Source organism: Accipiter gentilis, chromosome 23 (genome assembly GCF_929443795.1).
Source record: "Accipiter gentilis chromosome 23, bAccGen1.1, whole genome shotgun sequence".
NCBI lineage: Eukaryota > Metazoa > Chordata > Aves > Accipitriformes > Accipitridae > Astur > Astur gentilis.
In genome coordinates this window covers 13445997-13467590 of record NC_064902.1, presented here as the reverse complement: position 1 = coordinate 13467590, position 21594 = coordinate 13445997, and positions in this window count along the sequence as shown.

The following is a 21594-nucleotide window of genomic DNA, read 5'->3' as shown; positions in this document are numbered from 1 at the left end:
GGGAATAACAACACAACAGAAACCGTGACACGTGTTAGACCCCACCCAGATCATTTCACAAATGGTCTCTCGTGTTGAGAATACGGCCCATGCCTGGATCTGCCATGAGTCTGCCCAGTTCCACCACTGGGCCAGCCACAGCAGAAAAATCTATATGTAGCAGTATGTGTTTGTATAAACTAAGAAAAGATGGCAGTATACAGGGAAAAGGAAAGGAGAGGGGAGTTGAGGAAAGCAACACATGAGATGATGCAAATTACATCAAGCTTGAAAGAACTTGTCAAAGCCTTATCCTGCTATAGATCAGTTGCTGTAGTTAGCTGAGCTGCTCCACCTTTCCGATAAACTAAAATGAAACCCACTTAATTTCAGTGCCATTCGTATCCAAACTTATGTGTATGTCTGGCTGTCTCTAGGATATACATTAGGAAACTAATGGAAAGCACCCGATAGCATCAGTCAGATAAGATGGCTGATGTTCCCTCTACAGCCCAAAAATGTTGTTAAAATACAAAATAATATTTTGGGCTGAGATGACTCAGAAATCAGCATCAACTTGCCAACTTGGAAGGCCCTAGGATGTTTGCTTCAAATAGTATCTTGGTAACAAATTTGTATGTCACATTCACATACACAAATCCATACATAATGGGATTAAAAGTCAGCGCTCCTTATGAGAAGCCGTTAATGCTGAAATACAAAAAAAGTCTGCTGGCTACAAACAGAAAACTTATAATCCAAAGGTGCTTCATTCAGTGAATTGATCTGTTTCTACAGCTCTGCTCCATAATAGCCTTGTTACAAGAAGACCCCTCCCCTCTTTTTTTTTTTTTTTTCCATGTTTTTTACCTGGCATTTTTATCATGCCTGGCCTCAACTGGAGGCATTACTTTTTGGGTAAAGGACTTATTCTGAAGACTTACAGATTTTTCATAGGCTGAAAACAGGTTTTTTTTCTTGTCCAGGAAAAGTTCCCTTTGGTATCTTGGAGCTCCATTAGGAGGACAGGAATGAGCTGTTACATTACGTATTGACAACTGGCATGTGAACCTGATAACAGTTTAAGGGTGCCATCACAGAGATGAGCTCTATATTCAGCAGTAACAGGAAGAATTAAGAACGGGAATAGTTAGACTGCATGTGAGAATCAAAAATTCCCGCCAGTCCTCTAGAAAAATTTCCCTGCAAAGAGGATGCCATATACTTTGAAATGTTTACAGATAGCATCAAGGAAAAAACCAAACAAATCTACTAACAGAAGTATGTTGGAGATTAAGTGTACCTAAAGAGATGGACTAGGTCAGCTATAGGGGTAGATTATTACTGTACTGAAGCCACCAACCACTTGAGTCATGACACAAGCTGGCCATGAATATCCTGTAACATGACCCTAGACCCTTTCTTTGCCTTGCACAGTCATTCGTCACACATGAAAACTATAACAATTTCAAACACGATGACGAGTTCTGTACTTTTTTCCCCATGCGTTGTTTTGCAGACTGGAAGAAGATATTTGGGGAAATGTTTGGGAAACTAAAGTCACATGCTTTGATATGAAAAACCAACCTGCCTGAAATTATATATTCTGAGCTCAGCATTAAACAGAAGTTATCAGTTTCTTAAAAGAAAACACAGTATGCTTTGGAAGTTAAAACAAACTTCCACATGATGGGAACAGAAACCTCATACTCTGTGCATTTGACGTGAAATACAGAAACCTCTGATTCAGAGTTCAGCATGTTTCAATGGATTCCAAATAGCCTTAAGGGCAGCTCCAAAACTAAGGTAATTATGAAAATAAAACCTTGGATTTCTCAAACAAACCAAAGGCTTGGTTTAAACCCTGGAAAGAAACTTGTGGAGACTAGTCCATGCTGGATCACCAAAACTGGAGATATGGGCTAGGTCTGCACCAATCTGGTCACGTCTGAAGCACGTCTGTGAACAATCTCTACGGCTTGCACTTAAGAGATACGCACATAAAGCCTTAAGTGAGTCTTACCTGCAGATTGATTCAGTCTGGAGCAACCTGCAAAATTAGATGCCTTCAAGAGCAAAGCCCCCAGGGCCCTTGACACAGAGGCCTGAAGATTAGGCATCATTTGCTTGACCAATTAGCTGTTATTTGAAGCTGTACAAGCTTGGTATAAATTCATTTAGTCATAAAAAGGTTCACAGAATCTTTATCTTGCTAGAAACAAGCAGCAGCAGAGAGTTTCCTTGCTCAGAAAGTCCCTAGATCTTGACCCACCAGTGGATTTAAGGTTCAAGAAAACCTTCCTCTCCTTGTTCTCTGGGTCTCGCTCACAACTCTGTCTCCTGGTTTCCTCTCTCTCTAGCATCTATGGCTCTGGGTCAATATTTTAGACCGTGTAATAGTCATTAGGGCAAACAGGCAACTTGGTTCTGCCTTGGCCTGTGGCTGGTGCTGGCTCACAGCACCTTGCTCGGCACTGGAACAGGACCAGTCCCTCCATCTTTGAGCCTGAGAGACAGCACCCAGGAAATCCAGTGGCTGCAGCTGGCTGCAAAAACCTCCTTGTCCACGAATACCTCTCAACATAACATTATTAAATAAATACCACACAATGTTATTGACTTTACCGCTATGTTGTACCTAGCACGTAGCCACAGCTAGGTATTGCACCACACAGACCTAATGTTTGCTTTTTAACGATGGTCTGTGTTGGCTTATCAACCTCCAGGCCCATTTCACACCCCTGACTTGAACCTGCCCTATTGCTGTACTCCTTCCTAATTGCCTAAAATCTATTGCTTGTCTCCTCCGTGCCCTGGGATTGTTCAAGATACTCATTTCATGCTGCTGACGCTCCTTTTGTACTGACACTAGTTTGGTATTATAAAAGCCCATGTGACTTACCAGCACTCTGTTTATTTTCTGTGATTTCCACAGAGTTCAGCAGGTTTCCACAAACCTCAGAGCTTGGCTTACAAGGAGACTTGTACTGCAGAGACCCTGACACGGGAAGTGTGACAGCAATCCAATGCTCACAAGGTGGTTCTGTGGGGCTTTCCAAGAAATAGGGCTCCTATCAGCACCTGAGGCACTGCAAGTCCCTGATCTGGGCTGAACATTTATACCACTAACAACTGCTTATTACTGCTGATGTGAAAAATCTCCAATATTCAACTTTTAGAGTCCTTCACCAAACATTCCTAAAACCTAAAATGTTTTTCTTGATAATGACAAGATATAAAATTAGTTAGCGTAAGGTACACTGATTTTCTGGTCTGCTTATATTTTCCACTTTTTTTTTTTTTTTGAAGTATGAATATTATAAAGGAAACCACCAAAGTTCCAAATAACAGTAGTTTACTCTTAACACATGTAAATTCAGGGCCTATCTTTAGTAGGTTTTGAAACTCAAGGACAGTAAAGGATGCCATTTGGACACTCACTCAAAGACAGCTACCTTACTTCTGTGCATACATTAGCTGTGCAGACCTTACTCTGGCCACACGTTAACTCCACCAAAACCTAGGTTAGCTTTCACATCAAGGTATCCAGCTCAGCACCAGGGGCTTCTCACAGGGAAGGAGTGCAAGCATGTCCTTCAAACCTCTTGGGAGAGGAATTTGACCTTCTAAGTTAAATTCTAAAACTTCACTACAACCTTAAGAAACCTCCATCTCTTCCCACTGACGCTGTTGAATCTTGTTTTTGCTTGGCAGATCCTGTTTCCCACAGACCTGCCTCTCCTCCCCTTCTCCTTGCCCCACATCCTTCCCTCCAGAGTTTTCCTTGCTCCCATCTCCCTAATCATCTTGGGCTCATTTCCAGAGATCTACTCTTAAAAACACAGCAGCATGCTGTAAACAGGCTAGTCTTGGTCAGATTTAAGACTTGCTCGAGTTTCTGTTTCTGAGGCAGGAGATGGGGAAAAAGGGTATTCCAAGGGGACCCCCTTGATGTAACCATTAATCTGTCTACATCAGCAGTTCCTAAGCTTGTCAGCTTGCAACCTCGTTTCCAGGCTCATGACCTCTCTTCCATCAGCGGTCCTTGGGGTGGCAACCCTAACTTTGGAAACTTCTCATCTGGATCAGTCAAAAGTGACACCTCAAGAATGACTTTCTAGTCAGTGCCATGTTTGTTTATGCTCCTGAGTGGCATGATTACCCCGAAGTTCAGGTTCAGACTTGTCTCTTTGCTTGTTTGTAAGTCTGGAAAGAATTTCTGGGTGTCACTCAGCCAGCAGATAGCGAACTCTGTAACTTTTGACTGTTCTGGTTAAAGACAATTATATCCCAACTGACCTGGTATGGCATTAGGCACTTGGCTGCAAAGTGCAGCTGTGCCTGGATGAAGCAAGGATTTTGCTTCTCTGCAGAGTCTGGAAACATCATCGTTTTCTCTACTTGCACGTCACAATAATTCAGATATAAAAGTTACTATACCCAAATCACTCCTTATACAGTAACATGGTTTCCTCTACTACATCCTGCATCCTCACTTCTTCACATGCATGCAATTGGATGAACCCTCATAGCTGTTTTTCTGCACATCAGTTTGTCTTTCTCTTTATGGTCATTGAGAATGTGCGGTTAGTGAAAATTTTAATATTCAGATTTCTAGTTCTACTTTGTCGTCTTTGCTTACTGATAAAAGCCTGGGGGGGGGGGAAGATACAACTGCAAAGTGGTTTGAACAGATCTTGAAAACACTACTAAAAATGCTAAACTTTGAGAATGTTTGCAGTTTGGATGTGCTACAGCTAGTCCTGCTTTGGAATTTCCCTGGAATTAGAATCACTGGAAATTTTTCAACTACCTGTTCCTCCTATTTTCGCATCATAACCCTACTCAGCCTACATGTCTCTGTAGACGTGGTTCCACTCCTGCATTAAAGACCAGTTCCTTTAGCTTTCCTGCCCACAGATTCCCTCTCACTTAGTACTCTCTTACTTTAAGCTTAAAGCTGTTGTTTGACTTTCAATTTGACCTCAGTGTATTTCACTGTTACTGTTTTTCAATTTAAACAGGCAAGAGATATCTGCCTAGACACACCAGGCTGGAATTTGAGGAATGTAAAGCGGAAGCTTAGCAGTAGTGGCAGCACCTGGGAGCAGCCAGCCTTCATACCTACCCTGGGAAAACACAGAATATAGATCTCGAGTCCAAGGGGAACCCGTTAATACAAGTCTATGAAAGGACCCACCACTGTCCATGCAGCTGAGGGAGATCAAATTACTGAAGAACAGTAGAGGAGACAGAGGTGAGAAAGACATTTGGGGTCCATGGCTTTGCACCACTCCAGCACGTGTGACTACATGAGGCAGTCGGGTACAACCCCTCTTTGCAATTATTCAGCCTCCATATGAGGTTTAAGCATCTGACTTCAGTTGCTGCCAAGAAAAGAGATTAGGCTGAAAATGTTTCAGCACGAAAGGCAACCACTGAAGCCAACATCAGGGCTTCTCTTTCCGTCAAATATGAGGGCAAAGCCCCATGGCCTGGGCCAGCAAATAAGGAAAACGAAGTCGTGCTTTGTTAGAATAAAACTTGGTGAGCACCAGAGCACATCATCAGCAAGGAGAAGTTCCTGTTTGAGCCTGTAATGATTTGCATGAGACCATTACTTGTTTGCCACTGTACAGCACTTTCAGAAGGGTTGCTGATCCCTACTGAATTGCAAATGGTTTTCTCTTTCTTCCTGTCTTTTGTTGACACACTGTGCTTCTAAGAGTGCACCGAGGTCAGGTTTGCCTTCTGCGTTCTCTTATGCCATCATGAAATGGAAAACTGGTGGAGATGTCAAAGTGATCAGGCTTGAGAAGCTGGTTTGGTTATTGCTACAGAGTTGAGCATGCTCTGAAAAAATCTCTGCCCAAGACTTCTCCAGTTTCAGCCCGGGGGTTCAGATGGACAGAAGATTTTGGGTTTGTGGGGAGCTGTCTGGTTGTGGTTGGGTTTTGCGCTTTATTTATGTATTTTTAAATATATATATTTGGATTTGCTTCAACTAGGATGGAATTAAAAATTTTGCCAGAGAGGATGGAGCATTGGACAGATCCCACATCTGCAGATACTAATCCAACCTCATGGATAGAAAATGTGCATCTTCATGAAAAATGTTCTACATAAAGGAGAAACTGTACTGTCAAATTGGAAAAGAGATACCAAAATCAAAATAATCTTACTGATCTTGGTAATGCACATCAAAGAAGGATTGGTAGTCCCCAACTCTGCATAGGCTAGATGGAATTTAGTAAAAAAAAAAACCCAAAAAGCAGGTGGACAACTGAAAAGATTTTTACCAATATAGGAGATAAACCCTCCTTTTGAAGAAAAGGCCCACTATCACAGGTTCCTGGCTGAAAAAGTAATTGCATCATAGCCATTGTAGCTACATGGCATCTATATAACCAAGTTATACTCCCGTTTGATTTATCAAATGCACAGGCTCTTGTTTCAGTGGTCTATGGAAGCACACTTCAAAGTACATATTTCATATCTAGATGAAATTCTCATGTACAGGTGCAACATTTGTAAAATAACCAAGAAAGGATGCCTTTTAAGGGGCCTTTTAAGAAAGAGTCTACCCCAGCTTGGAACAGAGGTTCTTCTCTTGAAGATTACAAGAACGTTCAGCTAATGTTCGGGCTCTTCCTGCTGATCCAAAGAAACCAAACAGCATATGGAAGCATTGGAAGGTGGTAGATTCAATCTTGTCAAAAATACATTCAGGATTTTTTTTTCTAGTAGCAGGGTCATATGCTTTATTGAACCAGTAGTATATGACACTGGCAAATATTTTTTTAGAAAAGGTGGATATCAGAGGATAAGGGACTGGATCTCTATCATAGCTTTCAAAGACATGTATAATTATGGTGGTTCATGTCATTAAATGTCCACAGGTCTCTCCCATCGCTGTCAGTGCAGACAAGAGTCCAGCAGGTATTTTCAATGTATGTGTTTTAGACTTCAGGGTACCAGAAGGCCTACCCTAAACAAGAATAATTTGGGGAGGTATGTAAAACATGAAAGTGCTTTTGAAAAAAAAAAGAGAAACCTTGCATGCAATCACACAGCAGCTGCAAAGCAAGGGATGAAGAGAAAGTCTAAAGTGAGCTCTGCTGGCCACTCTGACAGCCCTCCTAGAAGAATGAGAGTGGAGCTGGCATGTCCTGGTAAGGCTCCCACTGCCAAGAACTGTACACAAAACAATGCTAAGGGACCCATTCTGCTCAATTTATTACAAGAAAGATAATAATGTTTGCTTATTTTACTTACATATCAGTTCTGAATCTGTGCCTGTTAACCATATAAACTATATGGAAGGAAAAAACAGCTGGTGAAAGAATCTTGCCAAGTGGCAAGGGAATTCACTAAAAATCTGTAATTCTGAGTAAGAATGACTGTCAAAGTTCACGGGCCCTCACGTGTGATCCTGTACCTGTCAAAAGGAAAGGATCTAGACAAAATAAATCTTATTTGTGAAACTGAAAAATCCACATAGTCCTTGAAAGGAGGACATGAACTCTTTGAAATAACAAGGATGCAGATGGAATAATTCTGCACAGTTTGTTACTTCTTGCCCTTCATTGGCATATTATTCCCTAAACCAGCCCAGGAGAAAAAGACATGGAAAATGAGTGCAACTAGGCATTAACATGAGGGCAGCAAGTCTTACTCCACCAATTCTCAAAGTAAGAAGCTTAACTATATTATTTGATGATAACAGATTGCACCTGGGACACCAAATCTTCAATCACAAAGACAGAAACATTTTATCTACATCTGGGAAATTACAAAGACCCTACAAACTTGGAGGCTGATGAAATTAAGACAACTTTCTTTGAAGATGCTAAAAGGAACAAGACCAGGGAACCTGAAACTAGTACTGCACAAGACTATATGAATTGACCGAACAGCCCAGTGATGCTGGGGTCAAGCAGACGGGGAGGGGTGGCGGGGAGAAGAGACCACAGGCCATGGGTATTTGAACCTGTATCTGAACATATTTACATTCAGCATAGCATTATCCATGTGTCACACACAAAAGCAGAACCTATTTCTGTGCGCTACCCTTGAGGAATGCCGCAATATTGCCTTATGACATGATACTCACGAGATAGGCACTTCTCTAAATTAAGTGCTTTCTAACACCAGATAGACTCTCAGACTTGCTTTTTTAGTGGATACTTTTTAAAATAGCTTGCTGTCCAGTGACTTGGAGTCACATGCTTGTACCATTGATCATTCAGAGAGTATTTCACAAATTCTTTGGGAAAATACTCAGACTTGCCTAGATAAATAGCAGAGGTATGCCTGTCACAGAAACTCCCTTCTCTGCCTGGAACAAACTGAAGACAGGGGGAGATGTTTCCACAGTCAGCACCAGAGCTAAATTAAAGAGTAAAAGGTGCTCACCTGTAACTTTGAACTCCAGGGCTATTGCTAACAAGCAGAACAACCAGAATAAATGGTCAGTGGATTGACACAAGTACAGACATTTACCACATGAGGGTGAAGAATTGGAAAGGAAGGCTGGGATTATATCTGGCCAGCTCCTGTTGTTTCAAGAAATGCACCTCTGCAGAAGAAGCAACAGAGACTGGTCAGGGGACACAGATTGACCATGCAGACAGGGACAGGCACAGTCAGAGCTGAACCCAGGAGGGTGGCAGAGACTGCTGGGTGGGCTCAGTCACCTCAGGAAGAGCAGCAGGGACTCCCCTTGCTCCTGGCTCTGCCCGGAGGGTGTGGAAGGAGCTTACGGCAATGGGATTTGAGTGAACTGCACTGGTGTGCTTTTAGATCTTGTGCTTTATTAATTTCCAGATTTATGTGTTGCTGGTGTGGAAGCATGAGTGTACCTGTGGGAAGGCAGTTCCCTGTTCCCAGCTATCCTAGTTGCATATGCCTAGCAAGGTCAGAAAGGGGGGGCACAGCAGTTTGAAAGAGACAAAGTGATTTTTTGGATCCTTGCAGGTCCCTTCCTTTTCTCTGGCATGAATTAGAGCACCTTGAAGTCAGCTCTAAGATGTGCTCTGTTTCCCACAATGGGCCCTGCACTGTGCGTTTCAGTATGGCCCATTTGCAGCGTCCCTGTGCAGTGTTTTCACGAGCTAGAAGGAGCATACAAAATGGGTTGTTCTGGCTTCTCCTGCCCCCTTTCTACAGCCTGAGAGCTGTCAGGACAGCATATGAGAGACTAAGTGCAAGTAGGAGTCAAGTCCTGCCCCAAGAGTGACTGAGAAGTTTGTTAAATGAACTGGCTGGTAGAGGTGACTGGAAAGTCTGATGCGTTTAATCGTAAATCTTATGAGATGGATCATCCTCAGAAGGAGACTACACACCTTCAGTTACGGCCAAGATCACCACAGACCTCAAGCTAATACTCCAAAAGGCATCAGGAATTCACTAGTATGAACAAAAGCTGCTCTGCTGAATCCTGTAATCCACTGCACAGCAAGTTGCCACAGAACTAAACCCCAAAACGCTTTGGCAGGGCTGACCACACGGCCATCTGCCATGTACCACAGAGGTCCGGCAGCCTTCACCTTCTCCACCTCAGGCATCACTGTGTAAGGTAGCCTGACTCATTCTCTTTGGTGTACCTGACAGACTTAAAAGAGGATTTAGACACCCAGAATTAGGCCTCAAAACTGCACTGAAGTTAAAGGGCACAAGCAAATGGTGCAAACAGCCCTTCTCCTTGCTGTCCAAATGAGAAAGAGGATGCAGCGGAGGGCAGCGAGTTCTAATGCGTGACCAGAAGCTGCTGTAAAATTCCTTGTGGAAAGAAGAGATCTATTATATTTATCACAAATTTGCTAAGTAAGGTTAATACCCTGGCATTGACCCTGCCTCATATGCCCTTAATAATACTACCATGCTTTGTCCTGTTAAGATTTTACTGCAGAAGAGATAACATGAGGTCGATAACCCATTATAAACAGGTACTTTTCTTCTTCTCCCTCCTCCCCACGGCCCCCACCCTGTTGTAGCAGGGAAGATAACACTTCAGCCAGAGAACTTGTTTCCAATGTCAGCCTGTAACCAGCTTACGCCTGAAGAAAAAAGAGACTGATCAGCCATTGTGGTCTATATCCTGGCAGTTAAGTAGCCTGCATGAATATCAACATTATCATAAATCATTCAATTGCTGAAAGTCATCCTACTGTCAGAAGGAGCTGAATATCAACCATTTCTAAATCCTTATGTACATCCATTTACAGCAGCTGAGCTGTGGGAGTATATAGACCTGTTTTTCAGCTAGCACGATAATCAAGCCATTCCTCATTTAAGAGTGAATTCATTTGCCTTGGTACTAGTCCCAAGTAACAGTTCCAGAAATTGATATGTAATCTCCAACTAAAACTAAGATTAAGCTGAGACCGCCAAGCTCCTTTATTCCTCAAAACACATTTGAAGTCCCCAGACAGATTCTGATCTTGGTGTGAATCTGAACATACTGAATTAAATTTAAAAGCCACAGCTTCAGACTGGTGTTTCTCAGTAGCCCCAGTGTAGCCATAAAGATCAGAATCTGTCCTTAATATCTCTGCACACGGGTCTTGTGCAGAACTAGCTCCAGACTATTTATAGCCACACTATATATATACACTGCAGCTTCCAAAAGCATATTTTATCTTTTGGGAGGACAATGCTTTCAGAAATGTAATAAAAGGCTAAGTTTTGTTACAAAAAAAATCTGCTCAAACCCTTAACCTGGAAGAGTGGCCCCACGCTGCCAATCAGATAATAAGCTTAATTCTTACATCACACTTTATTTGTAGCTCACTGTGTAGTTAATGGTTGCAGCTTATCTAACAGGAGAAATGTGAAACCAGAGTTTTAGAACAATAGAAACAAGGCTGTCACCAGCAGGCTGCCAATGAATCATGTCTCCACAGTCAAGTTCTCCCAGAAGGTCATTTGTAACAGAAATACATCTCTGCCTGGAGCTGGCAAAATGCTGAAAAGTGTTTCTCAGTTTTACCCTAATAAAACATTAAGCAGATCAATTACCAGAACAACTTCACCTGGTAGTATTTCTAAGTTCTGTTGATTGCAAGACTTAGTAGTAAATGTTACTGAGTGAGCAGGCCTGCTTGCTTCTGTGTCTGGGATTCCAGCGGTGGTTTTACCTTCAACCTAAATTCAAGGTATATAAAAAACAACTTTTACAAACCTTAAGAATAAAAGTGGTTTACTGTTCTCTTTCACATTTTCAGAAAAAGAAAGATTTATTTTTAAACGCTAAGTAAATTTCTTCCATACCATTCAGAACTGAAACCATGAAACCACTGAAAGACAGTGAGCTCTGTAAAAAGGATCCACCAAGAAACAGAAAGTAGCACTGACATTTTCTCTTTTGTGTCCAGAGAGATATGCAGAAAAAGGACAAGGAAGTACAAAAAAGAGAAATAATCAGGTACTACTTGTGTCATAAATATGGAAGCTGGTTTTGCTCATACATAATTATTTTAAAGTAACTGCTCTGCAGCTTAAAGAGAAAAAAATCTCTTCTGCTACACTTGCAAAAGAGCTCCAGATTTTCTGCAAGAAGGAAAAGAACAGATGATGGGGGGAGCTATTCTTTTAAGAAGAATGTCATTGGCACAAACAGCTGGCAGTTGGTGGCGTATTATTTATATGTGCAGTTGCTCATGTTTTTTAACAGATAAGAAAGCAATATCTCATTTGCAATTCAGGTGAGGAACATGAGAGGCTCTACAGTGCCACTGGCCCCTGGGCCACGTTTCTTATCGTATCAGAAACATCTGTCACAGTGCAAATGAATTCATTATGAAAGCATATCAAATATGCAGTTTCAGGATGAGACAGCAGTCTGCAAAGAAACAAGAAAACCAGCCTCCCCCTAGAAAAGCTGAGATGGTCTGTCCCATATTCACCAGTTGGGATGAAGGCAAGCACTGGGAGGGGGAAGGGGGAGAAAAAGAGAGAGAAACCCTTGGAAATGTCATGATTATAAATTATCCCTTCTCTAGGAGCCAACTGTGTCTGAGAATGGGCTTAGCTCACGAGGGTCTGGCGGTTCACACGCAGAGCGTGCAGGCACGCTGCACAACGATGATCGCACCACTCCATGCTGAGTCCTCCGCTCCTCCAGGCTGCAGACTGTAATTCTGTCCTTTGTGGTCCAGAGGACTTTACCTGAGAAAATACTGATGGGCTGGGGTAGAAAGGATGCGTGGAGAGGTAGCCAGCATGGGGGTTACCATCAGAAGTGCACTTGCAGGGGGTCCACTCACAGAGGTGGAAATGAACCCGTTTTAAGGGCAGCTGATGAGGAAAGGAGCTTCCACATCCAGGGACGGCAAGGCGCGTCTTTAGTCCATGCTGAGGAGAAAGACAGGACGGGTTGAAAACTGCTCACGCACTCATGTTCATCCCTGCTGTAATGCTGCACCTGGCACAAATTTAGAACACAACAATTTGCAATATGGGCCGTGTTTGTCTCTAGTGTTGTTCTCCAGGGCTGGGTCTAATACCCCTGTGAGTACAAGGACGTTTTTATGCTACTCTTTAGCAGGGACGAGGACAACTCAAGGTGGCTTCAAAATCCCTCATGCCTAGAAGAGGCCTAAAAATGTCTCTGTAGCTCTGGAAGCAGGAGGCTGGATCAAGACCCCCATCTGTGTCACACTGCGTAACTGCTTCCTGCTGTGCCTTTGGGCTTTTATTAAAAAAAAATACAAGAGAAAAAGGACTGTGTCATTTGTCCTTGCTGAGAAACCCCTCTGAACTTCAGCTGACGCACAAGGGAAAACCATGGGCAGGCCCGGGACTGGACTGTTACTTCTTTAGCCTGCGTACAGCGGCCAGGCACACACTGCCTTTTCTGTCCCACCAAAGGCTGCTTTGGTGAGCCTACATGGCTGCTGCTGCAATTGCGGATGAAACGTGAAATGTGAAACATCCTCATTTTCCCCCCAGGGAGTACTAAAACCAGGCATGCAGCTTAAGAAAAATACCTATTTTAACTTTGCTTCTAATCACAAAACATATATTCTTAAATATGCATACATCAGCAGAAACAGCAGGTAAGGGATCCCATTCTAAAACAAACAGAAACATGCACTTTGAGCCCTCATGAAATGGCAGTAAAAGCCCAACCCAATAATTATTTTCCTTGATTTTCAGCCAGACGAGGCACAAGACAAATAAGTCATCAAGGACAAATAAAAGGAGGTTCATTCATCGCATTCAGGGCTGGAATCTTTAATGGTCACCAAATGAACTAAGATAACTAAGTAACCATTGTAAATATTAATCTTTAAAGGAAAACAATACTCCCAACAACAGGAAGCCTGATAAGACATTGGATGTTGCCATCAGTGTTATGGAGTCTCTCTAATTTCCTTAGTTTTTTCTTATGCTTGTAGAGGAATCAGGAAGGGGAACATATGGTATCTCTCAAAGGAAGTAAATTAACATTATTAATAGCTAATGTGGGAGAGGTGAAACAGTGATTGTTCGTGGTGGTTGTTATTGTGCTTTTGTTGGGGCGAAAGCCTGCCTGCTAGCGAGTTTAAGCACTCAAGCTAAATTCAAAATCTTGTATTTATAAACAGAGATCTGATAACAGTTGCCTAAGCATCCATGATGCTTTGCCAGCGCACGCACATCAAGCTGATCTGAAGGGACTATGTCTTGGGGTTTGTCCCAGGAGTTAGCGAATACAGATGAGAACTTATGGCATGGTCCCTGTTCCCGAGTCACAACTCGCATAGACCCTCACACATTCTTCTTTGCATTGGATTAGTTTGAAGCAGAAGGAACAAGGATGGGTAGACCTGCACTTCTGAGAAACAAAAGCTGTCGTCTGGCATCCACTGAGGCAGCTGATGAAGGGGCCATTGAGGATGTGGGTTCTCACAGGCAGTGGTCACTGATGTAGGACATCTACTTTCAAGTGCACAGTGAGGGCACCGGCAGGTTTCTGAGGGCTGCACAGCAGTGTGGTATGTAAGTGGCAGAATTATTTTGTGGGAAGCGATAATAACAAAGTGCTGTATTAGGATGGATTGAATTGGTAACCTGGAAGGGTATCTCAGAGTCCTAGGATCCCTTTCAATTTTCCTGCACTAAGAGAAGAGTTTATCTTTCTTAGGCCTCTGCTTTCATCTCTCTCCCAAATACTTACAAGATGGTATTTTTTTACTCTAAATAACATTGACACTTACAGAACATAAGTTATAGGCTGTGGCTACTCAAAAGGGTGGGACCCTGATCCCAGCCTCTGCTCTGTCCCAGAGCACCTGAAAGCATAAAATGCATTCCTCATTTCTTCAAGAGATCCTATACTTCCTACTTTCTTCCCAATCACGAAAGCCTGAGGCAATTCTTAGCTGGCCTGGCAGAGATGGACTTCATGACACCTTTCATGCTGAGACAATTTGCAAAATAAATTTGGCAGACCTTAGTGAAAACAAGAGGACTTGATTAAAATTACCCAGTGAGCTTGGTAGATATAAGCAAGTTTCAGGGAAATTGTTCAATAAACTCTTTAGAAAGAATACAGTGGATTTTGGTATAATTAACTCACTGGATCTTAATAAAAATTGAGTAGCCTAGTAAGAAAACCTCATGCTTCAGGGCACATGGTGATTGCTTTATAGAGACAAAGGAATTCCCTCTGCCCTTGAAAGCTTATACTTCAACTGCAAGTTGACAGCTGGATTTTGGTTTCTAGGCCCAAAGAGGACAACTTGAATATCTGAAGCAGACTTCAGTTAGACAGGTGCAACTCCTCTGTAAGGAAACCATTTCTGTACCATACAACTCTACCTGAAGAGATAACTCAGTAAACTCTGATTAAGCTTGTCTTAAAGCTGGTCTAAAATACCTCTTCCTGGGTGATGATGGGATATTTTATTTCTTAAGAAACTCATCACGTTGACCAAAAAGTTCATGAAAGGCTGACAGAGCTGTGCATTGTTTCCTGGCGCTGTGGATTTACATGACAAGGATAAATTGTTCTCTGTGCTGAAGCCTGGGTGGTTTATAACGTTGAAGTTTTCCACACTGCCAATTTTAGGGCACTTTAGTATTTCAAGTTATGTAAACTTATAATAAAACTGTTCCTCCCTGGCTCTGAAGAATGGGACTTTTTGCTCAATCAGGACAGGGCTGAGTTCCAGACACAAAAGAAGGATGCTTTCACGATGGCTTAGGAGAGAACATTTCCAAAACATTTAGAGCAGTATGAGAAGAGACATGTTTAGCCAGGACAGTTCTACAGTCAGGTGAGACACTACCTCAAAGAAAATAAATTCATCAAGCCAGACTCTTTAGTGACTGAAATATCTTCTGAGAAAGGTAACAAATCTCCGTATCCTCATAATCTTAACTACCAATACGATGACAGTACCCCCATTACACCGTGGTCACACATTCACTTCTTGTTGCCTGTCCCCACCTTCCATCCATGTGGGGCACCAAGTGTGGTTGGTTGGTGGTGGCAGATGAAAACAATTCTACTCTAAGACCATCACGACCTCAAAAAGAAAAGCAAGTTACAGTGCGCTTCCAGGGAATTACACCACCAAGTCCAAAAGTTTAGAGATCTCAAAAGATAGGTAAGGCCCTGTCTTACCCTGATACCAGTGGGGTCTTGGAGGGTGCGAGTCTGCAGCAGCTGGAGAGCTTGAGCCGCACCGGGCCACGCAAAGGACGCACACAGTTAACCCCTGCACAAAGCTATCGCTCACTTCTGACCCATTTTCTACCCCTGTCATGTAATTAATCACACTTTGTGAGAGCTTCATGGAAGGAGCGAGTTGTCTAGGGGTGGCTGTGATTACTCAGTTGGAACTTGTACTCTCCACCCAGGCAGGGGAGTACAGGGAAATACAGCACTCCCTCCTTCCCTCCCTCCCCACTCACCCGCCTCGGACCTTGGGCCGGGGTGCAGGATCCCTCCCTCCTCCCCAGTGGCACGCGAGAGCAAAGGGCAGACTTGGCTTCTGCCCTGCTCTTGACCGCAGCAGCAGCACCTGGAGCAAGACATCAGGTGACAGTAACAGGTTATTTGCGGTAAAGCTCTGCAACTTGATTACTAATCTCTGGAAACGAGGGGGAAGCTGAGGAAGGATTTTGACCCCGCGATGCGTGTCAGCTGGCGCGGGCACACACTGCCTCCCAGGGCCACCCCAGGGAAGTGTGCCTCCAGGGCACTCCTCCCCGCAACCCAAGCCAGGGCATGCCTGTAACGGCCGCAGGACAATTTATAGGACAAATATTGCAGATAATTAAGGATAATCTCTGCTTTAGGTGTCTTACAAAGAAGGTCAGGTACTCTCTTTCCCTGTCAGATGTGATGAAGTTAGGCAGCTCCCATAAATAGCAGGTACTTGTTTCTTGGAACAAATAAGAATAAAACACCCTATCTGGATCCTAAAGGTTTCCTAGATTTAATCTTCTCAAAACTCAGACAAGATCATTACAGCAAGTTCTGCCTCTAAAGAGCCGTAACAGTGAATTGCATTACCAGCACCAGTCTCCTGCTGGTATAGGTTTTCCTTACTGTACCCATGCTAGCAAATACAGAGAGGTGCTATAATATTTATGTCCTGAGCTTAGACAATAACATCCTTTCAAATAACTTGGCAGGTCAGGGTGGATTACATAGTCACATGAAAGCAAAGGAGGAATCTGCCCCAGCAACTTCTGCTATTTTTTTCCTGTGGTCTGCTGATTTCATAATATTTGGTCATAAGATGTTGTTTTCGATATTCACTTATTACCATGATGGGCTTCTTCCTAAATAACCTTTGGGTAACAGACATTTGCAATACTGGCGAAGTGGAGAAGCTGGGACTAACCAAATCCTGCTCTTGAAAGATCCCACTACTCCCTACCCAAGGGGACTTGAGAGGGCGTGTGTTGCATTATCTCTTCTGCCTATGGATATGACAGCTGACACAGGAGGAGGTCTGGTAAAACACCATGTTCCAGCCTCTGTTTCACAATCCTTGTGCACCGATAAAAGCCCAATTTCCAAGAAATTAGAGCAACAGCAGTTGCCATCCCTGTGAAGAAGGAATATTCCTTGGAAACATCTGTCTTGTGCCATCAGAGGCAGGATGCTGAAGGTGAAGGACCAGCAGCCAGAGGTGGCCAGCTGGCCTGTGGTCAAGCCAAGTGCTTGGGCAAGAGGCAAGTTCAGTGATTTCTATGGAAAGGTTGATTCAAAACATAGGAAAAACATGGCAACATAGACACTGAGAGATCACTGTTACAGTCAAACCATTTGTAGCACTTCTGGCCTAGCAATCGCCTTTACCATGCCTTTATGTGTCTATTCCTCCTTTTATATCTAGACACATTGCTGCAGTACTTGGGCAGCTTCAGCAACATTTTTAACATCTTAGTGTAACTATATTTCAATTAAGCTTATGGTATCGAGAGCAGCATTTGATCCTCAAGGCTGCATAAAGCAACAGAGCTTTTACAAATAACCATGCCCACATAATTATGAAAATTGGAACTGAAAGAGGTCTTTTCATACAGACCAGGTAACTCTGCAGTTCTATATACTCCATAACATTAATAACAAAGTAACAATGCATGTTATTTTATCTCTGTGCTGCTCTGTGCTTTCATGATCCTTTGAAAACTCAGAGATAAACAAGAGTCCCCTGAAATGACCTGTCTACACTAGATCAAAGAATAGGCAAGGGAAAAAACCCTTGCGATGTTAGGCCAGTCAAACTGTCCATGGCTGCAAGAAACTTCTCCATAAAGCAGGCTGACCCCCACTTACTCTCTTCATGTGACATTTCAGCTCAGGCAGACTCACCCTAGTTCCCTTACTGTATTTTTCCATCAAGCCCCAGACAGCTTTATAAATGAATATACCAATACAAGCACCAAGGTCTGGCCACTGTCAAGTTAACAGATTAAATGGGCTATTGATCCAGCCTGGCACCTGCCACCTTCCCTGATGACCTTACAATTTGGTACAGACAGACAGAAAGGAGCAGAAATAGCATCCAGCTCCGAACTCCTCTTCACCTGGGGGAAGGGAGGAAGGAAGGAGCCTGGATCTCTGGTTTAGTCCTCTCTAGCAAAGTTAGGCTTAGCCATGCGTGGGGCCTGGAGGGTGCATAGGCAGAGCAAACCAAGCACCTAAGGGGTAAGGTCACCATTGCGCTAGACACAACAGCAAGGCCATCGCATACAAAGCGGAGAGAACAGTGTCACCATCGCTATTTGTGACAGCACAAACTGCCTCTGCTTTGTGATCCTTACTTTTTTTTTTTTTTTTTTTTTTTTAATACAAGCCACACAGCGTTCCTCAGCTCTAGCTCAGCTGATTTTGTTCTTTTTGACTAAGTTCTGTGGAAAGGCAGGTAGTGAGTTCACAAGGATGCTCCTAGCAATGAACAGCACCTCACAACTAAAGCCCGAGGAGAAAAGCTGACTTGCTGCATACGAGTCTCCAGGTTTGTGGTCAGTGGGGCTCCCTGGAACTGGAGATATCCTTTACATAATGCTAGCTGAGAGCTCCAATCAATGACTAACCAACATCACATTAAGTGCCTCTATAATTTATGTCACATTTTGCTGGCTCCCAACAGAGTGCAATGACAGGGCAGGGGGCTGGCACTATTTTTAAACTCTAGGGCACTGATCTGAAGCTTGCCAGCTTTGCACTTCAGCTTTTTAACTCAACTTGATGAGCACTGAGTCTTCACACCAACTGTGCCTCATCAAATAGATGCTTGTGTTCAACAGGCTGCTGTGCCAGACTCACCTCCATTCTGTATCTTGCATGTACCAACTACACGACCACAACTTAAATCTGCAAGCAAAAAGGCAGAGAAAGACAAGCTCTGACACCCTGTCCCACTCTCAGGAGCCCAATTTGGCTCTGTTTACAGTAAATTCTGTATTCAGGCAATAAAAGGCATTTGAGCTAGAGAGCAAAAGAGTAGGGCTAATTTACTTCTAAACTATAGTATCACCCAAGGGCTTCCCATTTGCAGTTAGCCCTATTGTTTGGCCAGAAATAGTTATAGATTCACCCAGTACATATGCAGACCTTTCAACTCCTAAACCTTGAAAGAACTACTTATAAAAATACAGATACCCTCATATTACTTTACAGATTGGAAAACACAGGCTTGAGAAAAGTATTAGATAACTTGTCCAGAATCCCATAACAGTAGAGCCCAGAATCACACCTACAGCTCTCCATTATCTAATGCCCAACTGTCTGCATAATTTTCAGTCTGGCTCTGCGGAAATCTTTTGTTGTGACAAGAATCTAAATGCTTTATATTACTTTTGACTTATAAACTATGAGATTACATTAGTAAGATGTAAAACTATAAGGAATGCATCAAATTTAAAGTTTTCTCAAAGCAGGATGGAAAAATTTTAATCAAACTCTAAAGATGGGGTGGGTTTACACTATCAGAAAGAAAAAAGCACTTTGTATTCAATGTAATGATACATTCGGGTTGACAATGGATCTGTCAAGTCTGACTTTTGCTCCTCACCCCATATCCATGATGAAACAGATTAAGTACTTTGCCCCGTTCCTTACAGGGCACAAGGGATAGCTAATAACCCAATGCCAGTGACAAAGCATGCTTGTACACGTAAGTCGAGTAGCTAAGCCTGCAAAAACCACGTGCACCTGCTTGGAAGCACTACTGGAAAATTCGGCTTCTACCACATTTCATGGCTGTAATTTTTAAAAAGGGGCTAAGAGCTGAACACCCAGTGAACATCAATGTACAATGACCGCTGATTGCATTTGCTGAAGTCCTTAGAAAACACCAGCCTACAATTAATTGAAAATACCAGCCCAGAATAGTTCAATCTAATACAATCACGTACTTATATTAATTAATGATAACTTCATACCATTAATCCCAGACTGACAGGGACAGTGCAGTATATACAGTAGTCTAGAAATGCATCGGGTGCAATATGGCCACGTGGCAGAAGTACATTCTTACCATAGGTGCCTTACGCACAAAGTTGCATCAGGCTTGGCGCTCTTTGCATACTCTCTCAGCACCATTGCATTTGAAATTTTGGGTTTAAGCCCTGCTTATTCATCCACAACGAGAAAGTCAGGCTGATCTCTGTTATTCTATCCTGAGCCCAGCTTAACTTCCTTAACTATCAGAACAAGATAATGCTCTGTTAAGTTTGTACTTTCACATCCCTTAGTAACTTTGAATCATCCTAGCTATCAATTCATTAACATTTATGGTCTTCTACTATCACTCCTTTGTTTATGTTCGAAGTTCATTCATCGCCTTCTTCCATTAGGGCTCTGTAACACATTCTCTGCCCTAGTACCTCCTGATACCTTCTTACTCAAAGCATCAAAAGTTTCTATCTGTCAAAGGAGAAGAGGTAGTTGCCATGGAAACTCTGAAGAACAGGCTAAGTTAACAAGGCATAAAATGAAGACAGTGTCCTCAAGCTCACCCATTTTGAAAATCTAGGTCAGCAATGTTTGCTTAAAACATTCCACTCTTCTAAAACCATGTTCACTTGACTGTTAAGGATGTAATAAAAGGAGAGGCTCCAGCATACCCCAAACTTTGCATGTTTAATGTAATACCATATGTCCATGTAAATAAACTATTCTTATGATTTCTCCCAGTCTGTTTTCCCTGTTCAGTTTCCTTGGATAATGGGCATTTAGTTTTATCATTCAGTTATTATCTTCACCAAACATTTACTCTGGCCATCACAATGCAACTTTCAGGTAGTGTTCAAGTAACCTGCTATGATCTCACTGAGGGCAGGAGGTATTAGCTATGTCATCCATCATAATCTCATTTAGAGGATCTACAGGAACGAAAGGACTGTGCAGATGAAAGTCAAATTCAATCTCAACTTGAACAACACATAGGCAGAAGTCAAGCAATGAAATCAATGCTGAAATTCTGGAATTGAGTTTGCTTACAGTTGATGCTGACTGATCTCAGCCACCAACTACAAGTAGCAAATGCTGATCTGTTGAAGTGTAATCGACCATGCTACAGTAAATGAATTAATTGCATTCAGTGGGTTTCCTTAGTGAGAATCACAGTTCCTCTCAGGAGTCTTAAGAAACAGCCATACCAAGTGTTAGTGCTAAAATATGCTGTCAAGTACATAAGGTTATGGAAGGCTGCCTCAAAAAAACTGCTGTGGAGGGAAATAACACTGATGATTTGCTAGTTATTTCCTCTGCTAATTGAAAGCAGATGTAATCAGTTGCAGTCAAATACCTTTCGAGATGCAACTATTTCACCACCAAAGATACCCAAGTTTTCAGGCATGTCTCAATCTGATCTTCGCTATTTAGCTCTGTAATTAATGCTGAGGGCTTTCAGTGCTTTGTATAACTGATTGATGACCTGTTCCCACTAAAAGGTATAACAGAGAGCTTTGCTTTTTCTGTCCACAGTTGATGGTGATGGGATTTCAGCTGTTGATGACAAGCAAGAAACAAAGGTTAAGAAAATACCTATAACCTTATGACTTCCTGAGAAAGGCAAGGTGCACATGATGACAGCTTACAAAAACAATCTGCTGTCCTAGTAAAAACCTATTGCAATCCATACTACGTTCCTTGTGTTATTA